Source organism: Arvicanthis niloticus, chromosome 15, assembly GCF_011762505.2.
Source record: "Arvicanthis niloticus isolate mArvNil1 chromosome 15, mArvNil1.pat.X, whole genome shotgun sequence".
Lineage (NCBI taxonomy): Eukaryota > Metazoa > Chordata > Mammalia > Rodentia > Muridae > Arvicanthis > Arvicanthis niloticus.
In genome coordinates, this window is record NC_047672.1 from 50,520,752 (window position 1) to 50,539,975 (window position 19,224).

General features: G+C 34.2%; 1 pseudogene; it reads left to right on the forward strand.

Moving 5' to 3' along the window:
• The first annotated feature begins 5,164 nt into the window (after positions 1-5,164).
• On the forward strand, positions 5,165-5,961 carry LOC117721042 (ribosome biogenesis protein NSA2 homolog pseudogene; annotated as a pseudogene).
• The last annotated feature ends 13,263 nt before the right edge of the window (positions 5,962-19,224 follow it).

A 19,224-nucleotide genomic window follows, 5' to 3' on the forward strand; every position in this document is an offset into this window, starting at 1 on the left:
ACAAATTGAGTAATCCACTAGTCACACTTGTTATATTTATTCAAAGAATAGTAAATTTATATTTGCATATAAGTAAGAAACTTCATTAGATTGCCTATAGTAATTATACTCATCATTCAACATTTAAAAGCCACCAAAATGACCAAGCAATAATTTGTGCAAAAGTAATAAAACCTGTGTTTTCAAAATAGGTCACTTAGAACCAAGAATAATGAACAAATTATATTAGTTCAAACAACCAAACAAACCTGAACTGCTAAATACCATCATATTTAAATCCTAAATCCAAGACAAAAAGAAGAGTTGTGTAGATGTCATCTTTAATAATGGTGCCTTGGAAATTTCAGTTTTTAAAAGCTAAGAAATATTTTAGTTGGAATATTAACTAAATTCCTTGTGATGTTCCTGTTCACAAGAGTCAGAGTTGCACATCTCCCATGTCTTCAAAGCACGGTATATGCCAAATGATTATGCCTTTCTCATACTATTACTTCTTCCTGTGGCTCTAGGATTTCTTCTCATTCTTTTTGCTTGTTTGACTTTTTTCCCCATTTTTAATGACCAATCATCCTGTGTGCCTTCTCATGTGTTTACTTCCTAGCCATTTATCAGTTTTGGCTATCAGTTTTATAAGGTCTTGTCCTAGGAAATACTTTTGTAATCTGGACAGGATTTTTTAATGAGGTATTTGATCTGCAAACATTTTCTTCTAGTCTGTGACTCATCCTCACTCACTGTTTGTATTCTACATAACTTGTTCCTTTGATTCCTCCCTTATACTTAATTGCCTTTGATTAATTAGGCAATTAATTAATTTTTATGATTTCATTTGACTTTTCTCTTTGGTTTATAAGCTATAACTATGTTAATGTACTAGGAATCAGTAGTTAAAAAACATCTTTATCACTGTTTACTAAACAAAATATAGCATATTCAATGAAGCATGTAAGCTTTACCATATGTACATTCATTTCTTCCATTCTGATTTTAAGTGAAATTACCATATATTTTGCTTGTAAATATATTACAAGTTTCATACCAAGTTGTTATAATTTGATTTCATAATCAATTACCATTAGAAGTTATTGAAACAATATGAAAATATGTGGCATATATTTTTTCTGCATCTCCAGATTACTGTACATAGGCATTACTAATATATAGGGACAAATAACTACTTGATTATGTTTTTCTTTGAAAGTAACATTCTCTTTAATCTTACTTACCATGTGTAACCAAAGGGTTAGTCATAATTTCAGAACATTCTGATGCATGAAAATATAACTCATTCATTTCTGAAAGAAGAACTGCTGAATATGGAATTGTAAATATTAAGTTGTTTTGCAATTTTAATGATGACTTCATTATCAGTAGCACTGTTTCATATTAAAAAACCCTACAGAGAGAATCAGATATCTTACTACATTTTTTCAGGCCTCCCTTCTCACCTCCAAATCCACAGTCTCATCTCCAGCTGTATAGCAGCCACAAGCTGTCTCCCTTTTTGACTGTTCCCATCTCTAGGGATAATGCTCCAAGTTGCTTTTCCCCACACATCATTTTACTCCAGCCCCCAAGTCCACCAGGCATTCCTAAATAAGTTTCAGGCTACAGCAGCAGAAAAGACTGAGAAAAGGTAGGCTAACTGCATATCTTCACCTTTCTTTCCTCTTCTCCATATTCAGTGCCCCAATCTCATTTCAACTTTGTAGCAAACCATCTGTTGTGGCCTACCCTCCCTCTCTGCTGCCATTGCAGCAGATCACACAGGTCTTCTCCACCAACACTTGCTCTCCACTAATCTACTTGTCCTAGCCTCTAAATCCAGCATTTCTTTTTTGGGAATAGCCACAAGAACCTGACAGAGAAGCATGCATGCTAGATAACTAGGTAGTATAACTTTAGACTTCCCTTCTCTCTTCTAAGTCCAATCTCCTAGTTGCATCACCAAGTCTATAGCAGACTACTTATAGCCTCTCATGACTCTCTGCACCCTTTCAAAAGGCACTAAACAGATTATTGTGGAATACCCTACTTTCTGCCATTGAGTTGACTGTATCAAACCTATCTCCTTTTTAGTCCAGGCCCATTCCTATTGTCAGATCCCAATATATAGAAATATATTCTAACTGGGACCCTCAGTGGCCGTACCTGGCAGAATATCAGAAGAGTTTCCTAACAGACAACACACAGCCCATATACTCTCCTAAGAAACAGAAAGAACAATGGAAACCAAGAAAAACACAAATATAAACAACAGCAGCAACAACAAACCAAAAAACACTTAACAAAGAGAAAATAAGATATCAGCACCTGAAACTGTAATCATTCCAAAATGAACTGCTTAGAGGCCATTGTATAAACACACTTATAATCAGAACAATATGTCTCCTCATATTGTCGCGAACCATAAACACAGTAAGCCATGAAAACGGCAACATAGTCAAGGCACAAGAGAAAGACTTTAAAATAGATTTTATGGATATGATAAAGGTCCTTAAAGAAGAAATGAATAAATCTCTTAACAAAATATATGGGAACATAAACAAACAAAAACAAAAATATACAATATGAATAATATAATATAATATGAAATAGTACTTGAACAAAAGGGTTCAAGATCCAAAAGTGTAAATAGAATCAATAAAGAAAACACAAAATGATGAAAGGCTAAAAATTAAAAACAAACAAAAAGCAAAAACTTGAACAAAAAATCCAAGGTAAGCCTCACCAACATGATACAAGAGACTCACAGAAACTATCAGGTATTGAAGATGTCATAGGAGAAATAAATTCCTCAATCAAAGAAAATGTTAAGGGTTTAAAAACATCCTGGAACAAAATTTCCAGAATATCTGAAGTAATATGAAGAAAAAAAATTACAAATATTAGGAATAGAGGAAAGAAAAGCAATCAAGGTCATATGCACAGAAAATATTTTCAACAAAATCATAGAAGAAAATTTTCTTAAAGAAGGAGAGCCCTAACAAAACACAAAAAACATACAGAACACCAAATAGAATGGACAAGATTAGAAACTGCCTCTAGAAGATAATAATCTCAACACTATTTGTACAGATCAAATATAATTTTAAAAGATACAAGGAGAAAAGATCAAGTAATAACATATAAAGTCAGACCACTTAGAATAATGCCTGAGTTCTCTTTGGAGTCTGTAAATTCCAAAGCAACCTGGAGAGATGTTCTATGGACTCTAACAGACCACAGATACTATCCTACACTATTAAACCCAGTAAAAATTTCAATCATCAATTATGGAGGAAATGATAAAACAATGATAAAATGACAATAATAAAAACCAAATTTAAACAGTATCCATCTACAAAGGAAGCCCTAGAAAAGGTGGTAGACAGAATATTTCAAAGAAAAAAAGTTAGCCACATCTCAACAAACACAAGAAATAAATAATTTCAGACAATCAAATAAAATAAGAGGAACAACTCACAAGCACATACACATGAACACACACATAAAAACACACACAAACAAACATTGCCACCACCACCACTGACCAATAACAAAAAGCAGAACCATAAACACTGACAACTATCAATGTCAATAATTTCAATTTCCCAGTAAAAAGACACAGAATAATAAAATGAATGTGAAGTAGGGTCTAACATACTCTAGCCAAGAAACAATCCTGGATCTGGACGTACCAAGCTGTCCTAAGCAATCTATTATCCATGCTGGCCCCTATTTTCCCAACACCTCTCTGCCAACCTTTATCAGACCTGATGATCCGGAAACACAAAGGTTATCTTCCCTTCCATGACCCATCTTCCCTGCTGGCTGAAACATCTGGGCCAAACAAAGCTGACATGAACAATCTGCTCTTCAAGGGGGATATCCATTATATAGCCACATTCTCCCACATCTTCATCAGACTTGTAGATCCTACTTTCCTTCCATGCCTCATTTTTCCTGCTCTCTGAGTCCTCTGGGCCAAGCTAAGCCACACTGAGCTGCCTCCTCACCAATAACAAACTCCATTTTCCCACCGCATAACTGCCCACCTTGATCATCACCTGAGGCTTCTGAGACATACAGACCTGCATATCCTGAACCACACAGACCTGCTGATCCAGAACCATACAACACAAGAATACCTATCAGGGGCCTTCCACACCAGGACCTTTAAAGTTAACCCTCCTCCCAATACCTAAAACAACAGGAACATTCAAGGACAAAAGGCATCCAGCCGGCTAATTGCTCCCAAAAGAAGACAATCAACAAAAGCCATGACTATCTGACACCTTCAGAGCACAAGTACCCTCCTACATACAGCAAGCCCTGGATAGCCTAACAAAACTGAAGCACAAGAAAATTACCTTATATCCAATCTCATAAAGATTAAAAAAAAAAAAAAGCCTTTAAAGAGGAAATAAATAAATCCCTTAAAGAAATATAGGAAAATAAATCAAACAGGTGGAAGTCTTTAAAGAGGAAACAATTATATCCCTTAAAGATATACAGGAAAATAAAATTAAATAAGTAAAGGGAATAAATAAAACCTTGAAAGACTTGGAAGTGGAAATAGAAGCAATAAAAAAAAAAAAAAAAAAAATCCACAGACTGAGAGATAGAAACCTAGGGAAGAGAACAGGAACAACACATACAAATATCAGCAACAGAATACAAGAGATGAAAGAAAAAAATCTCAGGCGTAGAAGGCACAAGAGAAGCAATTGATGCAACTGTATGAAAAAAAAAAAGTGAAATCTAAAAAAATCCTGACAAACAATATCCCAGAAATCTAGGATACTATGAAAAGATTTTACCTCATAATAAGAAGGTGAAGAGTGACAGCTCCAAGGCTCAGAAAATATCTTTAACGAAATCATAAAGAAAGAAATGCCTATAAACATACAAGGAGCTTATAGAACATGAATCAGAGTAGAACAGAAAAGAAAATCCTCCTGTCACATAATAATCAAAACATAAAATTTACAGAACAAAGAAAAATATTAAATGTGGCAAAAAGCCCAGTTAACATACAAAAGCAAACCCATTAGAATCTGAGAAAAGACTACCCTTTCCTGTTCTGGCCTGAGCAAACCAGGCTCTTCGGCCAGTGATATTGAGAAATTAAGAGGTTTTTGAAACCTAAGAGTTCACAGATGAGTGCTCCTCAGCTGTCAGCATGCTGCAAATTAAGTATATTGAATTGCATCACAAACATTATGGATATCCTTTGGACTACTATGAGAAAAAGAGAAGGAAAGAAGGTCAGGAGGCCCATGAACATTCAAAGAACATTCTCAGTGTCATGCCAAAAAAATAGAAATGGAAAAGACTATTTAGATGCATAAAAAGAGAAACACCAAGCAGAAGGATGATGAGAAGGCTCCACAAGGAGCAGTCCCTGCCTGTCTGCTAGACAGAGAGGGGCAGTTGAGAGCAAAATTACTTTTCAACATTATTAAGCAGAAATGAAAGAAAGAAAGAAAGAAAGAAAGAAAGAAAGAAAGAAAGAAAGAAAGAAAGAAAGAAAGAAAAATAAATGCAGGAAAATGGGAGTTCTCTCTACCCAAAGTTCTCTCTCAAGGAGAAACGGAAGTATTGAAAGTTATTCAAACAAAAAAAAGAAAAAAGAAGGCATGGAAGAGAATGGTTACTAAAGTCTGCTTTGTTGGTGATGGTTTTACAAGAAAACCACGTAAATATGAAAGGTTCATTAGGCCAATGGGTCTATGCTTCAAAAAAGCCCACTTCACACACCCTGAGCTGAAAGCGACTTTTTGCCTGCCTATACTCGGTGTGAAAAAGAATCCATCATTTCCATTATATACAACCCTGGGTTTGATCACAAAGGTAGTTATTGAAGTGAATGTGTGAGAGTTGGGCCTTGTGACACAAGGAGGCAAGGTTATTTGGGAAAAGTATGCTCAAGTTACCAACAATTCTGAGAACTGCATAAATGCAGTCTTGCTGGTTTGACAGTGAAGTCATACAAGTCATTCCACTCACTACCAAAGACTACACACAGTCAGGAATATACCATTGCTGTGACCTTTCTGAACTACCAAGCAGCCATACCCTATGTGCAGTCATGAAGTATTTATTAAGTTTCAAAGGAAGATTAAACACTGTGCAATTTAAAAAAGAAAGAAAGAAAAGAAAAGAATCTTAAATGACTTCGTAACAAAACTCTGAATATAGAATGGCCTTAGAACTTCTAGAAAACCATTGGTCCAACAAAAACTACTCTATCCAGTAACATTCCCAATCATGATTGATGAGGGAAAAGGTATTTTAAGAAAAATCCAAATTTAAACAATCTCTATCCACAAATTCAGCCTTACAGAAAAAAATCACAAGAATAACTCCAACCCAAGGAGTATAACTATATCCAAGAAAACACGGGAAATAAGTAATTCCATACCAGCAGAAAACCAGGAAAGCACACACACACAGAACACAACCAATGTTAATATAAATGGAACGAAGCGTCAATGGTCATTAATATCTCCCAACGTCAATAGACTCAATTCCCCAACAAAATGACACAGGCTAACAGACTGGATGCAGAAATATGAAAAGATGGTTTCCAGACAAACAGAACCAAGAAACAAAGTAGAATGGTCATTCCAAAATCTAATTAAATAGACTCCCCACCAAAATTAATGAAAAGAGGCAGGGAAGGAAACTTTATATTTATCAGAGGAAAAATCTGATTAAATGTTATTTTAATTCTGAATATTTATGTCCCAAACACAAGGGCTCCTACATTTGTAAAATAAATATTGCAAAAGTTTAAACTGCTTTAAGCATATCAAAACCCATGCCTTAATAGTGGGAGATTTCAACACCCCATCTCACCAATTGACAATCACCCAGACAAAAACTAAATAAAGAATTAATCAAACTAACAGACATTGTGAGTTAAACTGTCTTAACAGATATCTCTAAAAATTTTCACCCAAACAGAAAAGAATATAGCTTCTTCTCAGCACCACCTGTATCCATCTCCAAAATTAACCATATAGGCAGTCACAATGTAAGATTGAACAGATACAAGAAAATTGAAATAATGACATGTAACTTATGACATGTATGACATGAAATAATGACATGTAACTTATCAGACCACCATGAATCTAGAGTTTAATAACAACGGAAACACTAGAAAGTCTACATACTCATGGGAATTAAACAACTCTCTACTCAATGATCTCTAGGACAGAGAAGAGATAAAGAAATTAAAACTTTACAGATTTCAATGAAAATGAAGGCACAACATACCCAAACTTATGGAACAATGCGAGCAGTGCTAAGAGGAAAGTTCATAGCATTAAATATCTCCATAATGAAATTGAAAAGTTTTTATATATACCAGAAGTTTAAAAGTATACCGGAAATCGAAGAACAAGAAGGAGGAGGAGGAGGAGGAGGAGGAGGAGGAGGAGGAGGAGGAGGAGGAGGAGGAGGAGGAGGAGGAGGAGGAGGAGGACAGCAGCACAGGAAAGAGAAGTAGGAAGCAAGAAATAATCGAAATCATCACTGAAATTCTTTAGTTAGAAATAAAGGAAACCATAAAAAGAATCAACAAAACCAAGACCTGGTTCTTCGAGAAAATGAACAAGATAGACAAATTCTTAGCCAAAGTAACCAAAAGACAAAGAGACAGTATTCAAATACACAAAATCAGAAATGAAATGGGAGACATAATAACTGACACTGAGGAAATTCTAAAATAATTAGGTCTTACTGTGCAAAAGCCTGTTCTCTACAAAACTGGAAAATCTTAATAAAATGGACAATTTTCTAGAAAGATCACACTACAAAAATTAAATAAATATTAGGTAAACTATTTAAAGAACTCTATATACCCTAAATAATTAGAAGCAATCATTAAAAGTCCTCCAACCAAAAAAGACCAGGCATAGATGGTTATTGTGCAGAAATTAACAGAACTTTCAAAGAACAGCTAATAACAATAGTCCTCAAAGTATTCCATAAAAGAGAAACAGAAGGAATACTGTGAATTTTTTCTATGTTCCCAGTTGCCCTAATATGTAACCACACAACGACTAAACAAAGAAAGATAAGTTCAGACTGGCTTCTCTTACGAACATTGATTCAAATATACTCCATAAAGTACTCACCAGCCAAGCCCAGGAACATACCAACAACATCATCATCCATCATGATCAATTAGACTTTATCCAAGGGATAAAGGGATGGCTCAGTATATGAAAATCCATAGATTTAATTCACAATATAAACAAACTGAAAGAAAAAATTACGTGATCATTTCTTTAAGTACTGAAAAGCCTTTGAAAAATTCGAATTCTCCTTCATGTTAAAAATATGAGATAAATTATGTATACAAGACACCTACCTTAACATAATCAAAGTAATATGTACACGCCAATAGCCAACATCAAAGTAAATAAAGAAATACTTAAAGCAATTCCACTAAAATCAGGGTCAAGAAAAGGCTGCCTATTCTCTTCCTATCTAATCAATATAGTACTTGAAGTTCCAGCCAGAACAATAAGATAACCAATGGAGATCAAGGGGACACAAATTAGAAAGGAAGAATTCGAAGTATTTCTGTTTGAGGATGATATGATGGTATACATAAACAACCCGAAATTTCTACCAGAGAACTCGTACAACTGATAAACACCTTTATCAGAGTGGCTGGATACAAAATTAACTCAAAGAAATCAGTTGTTCCCTTTTATACAAATGAAATATGAGCCAAAAAGATATTAGGGAAACAGTACACTTAAAATAGCCATGAATATTATAAAATATTGTGGTGTAACTCTAACCAAGCAGTGAACCATCTGTACAAAATATTAAAGTCTCTGAATAAAGAAATTGAAGAAGTTACCAGAATATTGAAATATAATCCATGCTCATGGATACATAGTAGTAACAGTGAAAATGACCATCTTTCCAAAAGAAATCTACAGATGCAATACAACCTCCATCAAAAGTCCAGCACAATTCTTTATAGACCTTAATAGAGAAATTCTCAACATAACATAGAAAAAATCAACTAAAAAAATAAAAACAAAACAACAAACAGAACAAAACATTCATGACCTCAAGCTATACTACAGAGTAATAGTAATAAAAACTGCATATTCATACAGAAACATACACAATGATCAATGGAAGCAAATTATAGACACAGATATGAATCCAAAGGCATATGAACATTTGATTTTTGACAAAGAAACCAAAACCATACAAAGAAAAATGAAATCATTTTCAACAAATGTTAATCTAACTGCATTTCTAAATGGATGAATGAAAATAGATCCATAGTATCACCCTGCAAAAAACTCAAGACCAAGTTGATCAAGGACTTTAACATAAAAATGATACCCTAAAGCTCACAGAAGAGAAGTTTTAAAATACCTATGAATGCATTGGTGCAGGAGAAAATTTTCTGACCAGAACACCAATGGTTCAGGTTCTAAGATCAACCATTAATAAATGGGACCTCATGAAACTGCAAAGGTTCTATAAAGCAAAGAATACTGTCAATTGGACAAAACCACGGCCTACAAGTTGGTAAAGGATTTTCACCAATCCTATATCTGATATAGGGCTAGTAGCCACAATTTACAAAGTACTCAAGAACTTAAACACTACCAACCCAAATAAAACAAATAGAAAACAGGGTACAGAGTAAGCAGATAATTCTCAACAGAGGAATCTTGAATGGATGAGAAGTGCTTAAAGAAATGTTCAAAGTCCTTAGTCTTTGGGGATATGCAATTAAACCGACTATGAGGCTCCATGTTACACAGATCAGAATGGCTAAGATCCAATACTCAAGAGATGGTACATACTAGTGAGGATGTGGAGTAAGGAGAACACTCCTCCATTAGTAGCCATAATTCAAACTTGTAAAACCATGTTGAAAATAAATTTGGCAGAAAATTAAGAATGTTTCTACCTCAAGACTCAATTATACCACTTCTGGGAATATATCCAAAGGATGCTCTACTATTCCACAAAGAACCTTGCCCACTGTGTCCATTGCAGCTTTTTGTGTTTTTTTTGGTAATAGCTAGAACCTGGAAACAATCTAGATGTCCCTCAAGTGAAAAATAGATAAAGAAAATGTGGCACATCTATATAATGGACTACTTTCCAATACTAAAACTACAGACATGAATTTTGAAGGCAAGTAGATGGAACTTTAGAACATCATCTAAAGTGAGGTAGCCCAGACCCAAAAGGACAAGCATGGTGTGTGCTCATATATAAGTGGATATTAGCCATAAAATACAAGATACCTATGCGACATTCCACAGACCCAAAAAAGTTACAAAAGGAGGAAAGATCCCAAGAGCCACCAAGGAGAAGCTAAACACTAGCAGCTGATCTTCTTAAAATGGTTCCATCATGGCTTAAAAATGTATGACAGATTTACTCCTCCAGGCAAGGCCCAGGAGATTTCATTTTAGGAAAGATTCCTGCTATTAGTATGCTATTTTGAACAGCAGACCAAGGAAGATGCACTTTTTGATGATGCTATATAGACAAATAGATGACTTAATTTTTAGTGATGATCTTATCAGAATTCCTAAAATTAAATTAGGAATTATTAAGCGTTTTTATAATAGGACTGCTACTAAGTCCTCTGTGATAATCAAAAGTGAAATGAGACAATGACTTTATGAAATTCGCAGGCAAATGCATGGCGGACAGCACTGAAGCAGCTAACCAGAGCTGGGAAGACTGCAATTGGTAGCTCCATAGGGAGAGCCATGGAGGCTGCAAAGTTGCCAGGTGGAGGAGAGATATTAGAGCTCTGAGTCAGAAACTCCACAAGATAATACATGCATGACATCGCCGCCAGTACATAGCAGGCCAAACCATCCTGGGTGAGAGTTGCCAGCAGTGGCATGGGAAGCCTGTCAGTATATATATATATATATATATATATATACTGGCTACCTCACTTTAGATGATGTTCTAAAGTTCCATCTACTTGCCTTCAAAATTCATGTCTGTAGTTTTAGTATCGGAAAGTAGTCCATTATAGAGATATGCCACATTTTCTTTATACGTATATGTATATGTATATGTATATGTATATGTATATGTGTATATGTGTGTATATATATATATATATATATATATATATATATATGTATTCCCGCAATATTTTCCTGTGATGATAATTGATTCATGTCATATTTTGGACTTAATGAGAAGGCTCAGAATTATTGTTTATTAACCTCCCATAGAATTTAATACCATGTTAATCTTAATAACATGCAGTCTCCTTCTAGAAGCTATGTCTGGACTCTAGAAACAACTAGATCCTCATGTTATGAATCTTCCTTCTTATGACTTTCCTCCTAAAATATCTCATTCAAACTGAGGTACATTTCTGACTCTCAAGAGTTCCTGTTTTTTGCTATCTGATAATTAACTCTCTAGTACCAAAAGTTCATGCTTCACTCATTTACACTTACATGTTTGGCTCATTCATAAACTTGGTTATCTCCCTTATTTTGTTTAAATTGAAAACAAAATATTATGTCTTTCTATTATACCTATAAAACAAAGGTTTCTTTAGATTTCAGTTTATGGGAAAGTGAATTTGTAACAAATTTTCTGGTCTATACAGACAAGGAAATGTATATTGAGAAAGGCAGGTTAGTAAAACTTTCAGCTAATTAATATTGATTTTATTAAAAACAAGTATATACAAAATATCTTTCACTAAGGAAAAAGGAGAAGACCTAAAAATTTGAATACAGAAAAAATGAAACCCTAAATATTTTTTTCATTACTTAAAATACCATGTCTACTATCTCAATGGGCAAATATTAGGATTTATTCGTTGAATAATGAATAAGTACAAGTGGTTTTGCAATTGAAAGACAAAAGTTAATTACTTTTTTCATTGTTTGGAAGGTTGATGAATGCTCTCAATTATATCAGAATCTTAATTAAATACAAATACCCATGCAAACTGTATCCAGAAAAATTTGATTCCATTTTCTTTCAAATATTATCTGCATATTTGTTAAAGCAAAAAAGAAAACACCTCGTCACTGTTGATAGATATAGTACATATAAGTTGCCAGAGTACTTATAATGCATTTTGCCATCATTCGTGTTATATTTTCTATGTTATTGTTTTATTTCTAGTATTTAAACAAAAGCTTGAATATAAATAAACAAAATTATCATAAAAAAAGAGCTAGTTTGATGCCAGCCTTCAATGACACGCTTACCTGCATTGCTTTTTCCAATTACTAAACTGTAGGTTGTGCAGTTTTGTATAGTAGTATAGTTTATACTTCTGTTCAATTGTAGTAGATATTTAATCTCAAATGAAAATTTCTACCCTGATCATTCAGTTCCCAGATAAAAGACCCTCATCTTTTACATTTAAAATAAGCCTTATTCATCACCAAATATGGACAAATATCTACCCATTATGCTAGTATATTTATTTCCCTATCAATTACCTCAAGTTATAACTGGCTACATTCATATGGGCTGCTCTTAATTCAATTAGCCAGTACTCATGGCCATGTCTTCATGATTTTCTTACTTACTCATTCCATTTCTCTTCTCTCCTTCTCTTTCTCCTCCTAATGGTCCCTGCCTTTGACCCCAAGCCCAGAAACCAAAGAACTCTGCCCATCTCCAGCCTAGCTATAGGCTTTAGGCATTTTATTCATCAATCTGCAGTAACTTGGGAGGGCAAAGTTACATAGTGTCACTTGGGTCTACCTACAGATATGCTCATCCCTGGGGGCAGCTAGGCCTTGGTGGCCAGTATTTAGCATTCCAATACATAGCAAAGGACTAAACCTAAACATTCAGTGTCAAATATTTCTCTGAATTTGGAGATCACAGAAGGTATATCAATGCTATAAAGCAGTGGCCTGTGTTTATTAATTACAGTTTCATTACACTTTCCTACAAGTTCATTTGTATACATTCACATCAACTACAATATTTATGGAAATATAGGCATTGCTTCACTGACTAGTATTATTTTTTTTTGTTTCTTTATGTTTGTTCGTTTGTTTGTTTTAACTTAACATATGCCAAAATCATTTGGGAAGAGGCTACCACAAATGTAAAAATACCCACACTAGATTTTCCTGTGGGGTATTGCTTTGACTAATGATTGATGCTCAGACAGTTGGTAGTGGTGCAAACCCTCTGCTGATAGTCTTCAGTGTACAAGAAAACATTGTGACTCACCTTCCGAATTGCATCTTCTGCTGAGGAAGATCACCAACTTGTCTGCTCCTCTGAAGACATCACAGTGTGAAGGCCTCTCAGGAGTTCTGCTCCATGCAGGGAAACTGACCCAACAATCTTTAAACCTCCCTGGAGTTCTTCTGCACACAAGGCAACACACCCCACAGTCTGAAGGCTTCCCAGGAGAACAAATACATGCAGGGCAACAGCTCAACTGGTCTGAAGACCCGACAGTTTGAAGGCCTCGCAGAAGAGCCTCTACAGCCAGGGAAACAGATCACCAGTGTACCTGCCCCTCTGAAGCCCCTACAGTCTGAAGGCCTCATAGAAGGTCTGCTACAGTCATAGCCACAGGCCTCCCAGGAGACCTGAAGCAACCCAGGGACACAAGAGGCAGGCTCCAGACAGAGATACCCAGAACAGCTAACACCAGAAATATCCAGATGGCAAAAGGTAAGTGCAAGACCATAAGTAACAGAAACCAATATACATTGAGGTTAGTGCAGAATTCTACCAAACCTTCAAAGAAGAGTTAATACCAATACTCCTCAAACTATTGCATAAAATATAAACTGAAGGAACACTCTCTAATTCATTATAAGGAGTCAAAATTACTGACACCTAAACCATAAAAGAACCCAACAAAAAAAAAGAACCTCATATCAATTTTCCTTATGAATAATGATGCAAAAATATTCAATAAAATTCCTGAAAACCAAATCTTAAGAATAAATCAAAACCATCATTCACCATGATCAAGTAGGCTTCATCCCAGGGGAGCAAGTTTAGTTCATTAGACGAAAATCCATTAACATGATCAAACATAAACATACTCATAACATAACATAAACAAACTCAATAACATAACATAAACAAACTCAAAGAAAAAAATCACATGTTCATCTCATTAGATGTTGAAAAAGCATTTGATGAAATACAACAGATATTCACATTAAAAGTATTGAATAGAATTAAAGGCTCATATCTAAACATAATAAAAGCAATATACAGCAAACCAACAGCCAATATCTAATTAAATGGAGAGAAGCTTGAAGCAATCCCACTAAAATCAGGGACAAGACAAAGTTGCCCACTCTCCCCATATCTATTCAGTATAATACTTGAAGTTCTAGCTCGGGTAACAAGACGACAAATCATGAAGCTCTAAATTGGCAACAAAGAAGTCAAAGTATCATTATTTGCAGATGATATGACAGTATATGTAAGCGACCCCAAAAATTCTACCGAAGAACTTCTAAAGCTGATAAACAAAGTCAGCAAAGTTGCTGGATATAAAATTAACTCGAATATATCACTAGCCTTTTTTTTATATAAACAGCCTAATAAAGCAAAATATTAAGCTGGTTTTCAAAACGATTCATTATTTTTTAATGGCTTACAATATGGACATGGAAATTCTCACAAGATCACATGCTTAAAAGCACAACTGCAGATAATCAATGCTTCTGAGAGAGGGAGACTCAGACTTTAGAGGGAATAGCCTAGTGTTGGATTATCTAAGCCCATTTATATGGTCAGTTGTAAATACAAGTAATACTAAGTGGACTCAGTCTGTGATGTGTGTGCGTGTGCCTGTGCGTGTGCATGTGTGTGAAGTGCTGCAGTACTTATTCATTATAAAAGACTGTGATGAGCAGGAGAGGGTGGATACAAATGAATATCCTTGCAGTAACACAACTGAGTTCAAGAGATTCTTGTACAAAGAGCCCTCAAAATCAATACTCCTACTGAGTAGACTGTAAAATCACAGTCAATGGTATCTCCTTGCCATGATGGACAATGTAAAGTGAAAAATGACCAAACATTTAAATAAAAAATGAACTTTAAAATGTTACCTTGTCAGTAAAACTATAAGAACCCAATAGTTTTTCCTTCTACTTGTTTTATAAAATACACTCTGCTGAACCGTAACAAACATACATAACAGCCACTACACAGATGAAGCAACAGACCAGGGTTGGTGAATACATAGATTCAATCTGTGGGTTTCCTCTGGCCCCCAAAAGAGCAGCCAGTTCACAGATGTAACTTAAAAACTATTCCAAGATTATGCCTAGTTGAGACCTGGGATATTGAAGCACATTTTTTTTTCTTATATTTTCTTTATCAGGGAGATGGAAACTCAGAAAACCCAAATTTATGCAGTTGTGCTACACTAAATTATTTCTCACAAAGGTTTCGCTCCACTCCTCCGAGACATTTGAACAAACAAATGGTAAAAACAAGAATGGCAATAAAAATTCCTGCGTTACTGCACTATAAATTCTGAAGCTATGTTTCCAAATGTGACAAGAAATATTACAAGCAATTGCAAATGCATAAATGGAGCAAGTGTAAAACTCCTTCCTCAGAGGCGTCAATAAAAGAAAAAAAAGAGTATTATAAAGAACTACAAAATAATTTCTTTATCCAAAAGCTCTGAAGCAGTTATTAAACCAGCTGTTTGCAAGAGTACACAAATCTGCTAAGTTGCAGTTGGGTAACTGTTAAATGCTAAAGCAGTGAGTGATCAACGCCTAGCAGATGGTCTGGGAATGGGTGAGGGAAATGGCAGTGTTAATACTGTCAGGCTGAGATGTTCATTTGTGCTGTGGTATGTGCAGACGGGGTGAATAATGAAGGTTCTGTAATAATTGTGTAAATCCCAACATTATTAAATCGATTCAGCTGGGGTTTCTTAATATATGTGAAGCACTTGATGTACTTGGAGAAATACCTCCTCTTTGGCTAAAGCTGTTCTCATTAACTCATACTGCTTTATTTGCTGTGACCTCGGTGTTCCTGTTAAGTAATGAGTGGAATAAGAATTAGAAACCCACTTTCAATCTCAGTATTAGGAAGGAGGGAAAATGTTAAGAAAAGTGTCAAAGCCAGAACATTGCATTAGATTGGCCCGCGGCGTTAATTTACCTATCAGGTTCAGTTAGTGCTCACTTTAGACTATTTAAGAGTTTATAATTAGACTTGTACTTTAGGGGTTTGAGAAAGTTGCCTTTCTTAGTCAATGTTTATTTTAGCAGAAAGGAAAATCATATTCTTACAGCTCCTATTTTTTAGTTTAACATTTAGTTGGCATTATCAGGGTTTATGTTTGTTTGTTTTTTTCTTTGCCATCATATAACCCCCTAGGTCTTAGAGAAAGCACTCTGGGAAAGGGTCTGGTGGGTGGGTGTATGTGGGGGGAGGGGTGCAGCAAATTTTCTCAAACTCGACATTGTTAACAACCCACTTGGGTACTACGGTATAAAATATTTTAAAATGTCCCTTCATCTGGCTTGCTAAAGGTCTGTAGCAGGTTCCTCTCACAAATCCTGCTATTGGACAAATGTGTGTCCAGTGAGTTAGTAATGTCCCTGGAAGCTCCAATTTATTCTGAAATCTTAGGTGAGTGGATAATCCAAGAGAATACCATCTTTCTTTCCTTGCTTCATTCCTTCCTTTCTTTTTTCTTTTCTTTTTTTTTTTTTTGTGTGTTTTTGAAGGAAGTGCAGAGTATATGGACATGTCACCAAAGAATTACAATTATTTTATTGAACTTGCTTTAAAATGTCTTGATTGAGTCTCATATGAACCTGTGAGAGAGCCAAGTTTATGAGCCAGTAATGTGAACTCTTTTATATTTTTTAAATGCTAAGGAAATAATTAAAATCAAACATAAGTAATTGAAAAAAAAATATTTTTCAAAATATTTTTCAAGACTGTAAACTACCAAAATATGATAATAAATAAAGCCAATTATATTGCATGTTACACACACATCTTCATAATTAGCGCCTCATCATGTACACAAGCATATTAAAGAAGCTAAATGTCTTTAGTTAAAAGTTAACAATTGTCAGTGATTTCGAGATATGTGTATTTGTACTTACACACTTACAGGCATAATCACATAAACACATGTGCATATCAGTGTTTATAGTTGTTGAATGCTTGTATTATATAATGCATTATATTTTTATAAAGATGTTTTTAAGAATCTTTTAAGTGAAGTTGAACATCAATGTCTAGAGGAGGTAATACATTTTAGAAAGTGGCCTGTTGGTATTATACTATTATTTTGGTCTCATGACTGTGTGTATATTCAGTAAAGTGTCTGAGAGATATAAAAAAAATCCATACCCTAGTATGTATGTATGGTTATACACACTGGGTCTGCATTTCAACATTAAACATTAGAAGATTCATATATCCTACCCTCCCATTATTTTTGGTGAATTACTTAAATAATTAGTAGAAATTATTTTAATGAAGGGAATAATTATAATAATGAAGAGTATTAATCAGAACCTGTCTTCACATAATAAGTCAATGTCATCAAAGTCTAATGATTACGATAAAAGCTTCATATACTTCAGAAATATACTATGCGATTGAGCGATCATAAATAAGAACAAAATACTCAAGAATTCAATGAGGAGCAATACTAAATAAATATTAGTGTTTTAAACAATTATAGAAAATTCTTATGAAGAATTATTATTAAAAACCTCATACATGGTTATTAGAGAATTTTTAATTTAATTGATACTGAGTACTCTAGAAAACAAAACAGATATTTTATGGTTCAATACTAAATACAACTGAAGTATATTTGTGAAACTAACTAACTATATGTATATATTTGCACATTTAGTATCAAGTTATTCATTATTTGATAATACCCACAACAAATTTTGGAAAAATGTGTTAAACAACAGAGATTTCCTAGGTCAAAAGTTTATTATAATGATTTGCAGACAGAGAAATTCTAATGAAAATGACGTAAACATTCAGGATGACATGTAGTACAATTAAGAAGTACCCCTTAACATAGTCTATAGAACTACACATAGTGATTTTAAGTCATGGTCTAATTAATATACCTTCAAATCCAATACCTGGGAGGGAGAAGCAGGTAAATTTCTGTCAGTTCACACCCAGCCTGGTTTACATGCAAGTTCTAAGACAGACAAAGCTTCATATTGAAAACCTAGCTTTTTTCTTTTTAAGGACTGAAATATTTTATTTGCAATATATTGTCTACATAAAATATTTTAAAATGTGAGATCATTACCATATATGTCATTTATACAAACATATGATGATATAAAATAATGATATAAATATGATCATATATGCATGTATAAAATATCACAGTAACATCTAATATTGTATTAAGTTGTCATATGCTAATGAAAAGAAACAAAGTTATAATATGAACAAAAGTATTTTCATTTTATGATTTTGGTTTTTGAATAATTGTGAAGTAAATTAAATTTACTCTCAGGAAATATAATAAATCTTTGTTTGCTTTTATATATTTTACTCTGACAAAAATGCAAATATCCTTAAAATTGTCTATAGATCAGAGTATATCTACTGCATTCAAAGTATTATATGTTAAAAACAGAAGTGATAAACTGTCTAACTATTGTGACATATTCTAAAGAATTTGTATTTATCTCAACATATAAATTAAGTATATGTAATGTATTTTCTCCATATTTGCTCCCGTGCATATTTTGTTAATCCTTCTAAGAAGGATCAAGCATGTACACTTTGGTCTTCCTTGTTCATGAGCTTCATGTGGTTGTGAGTTGTATCTTGGGTATTTCAAGCTTTTGGACTAATATCCAATTATCAGTAGGTGCAAACCATGTATATTCTTTTGTGATTGAGTTACCTTGCTTAGGATGATATTTTCTAGTTCCATCCATTTGCCTCAAAATTTCTCCAAATCATTGGTTTTAAAAGCTGAGTAATATTCCATTGTGGAAATGTACCACATTTTTTGTGTCCATTCTTCTGTTGAAGGCCATCTGGGTTCTTTCTAGCTTCTGGCCATTATAAATAAAGCTGCTATGAACATACTGAAGTATATGTCCTTGTTATATGTTGGAGCATCTTCTGGGTATATGCCCAGGAGTGGTATAGCTGGGTCCTCAGGTAATGTTAAGTCCAATGTTCTGAGGAACTGCCAGACTGATTTCCAGAGTG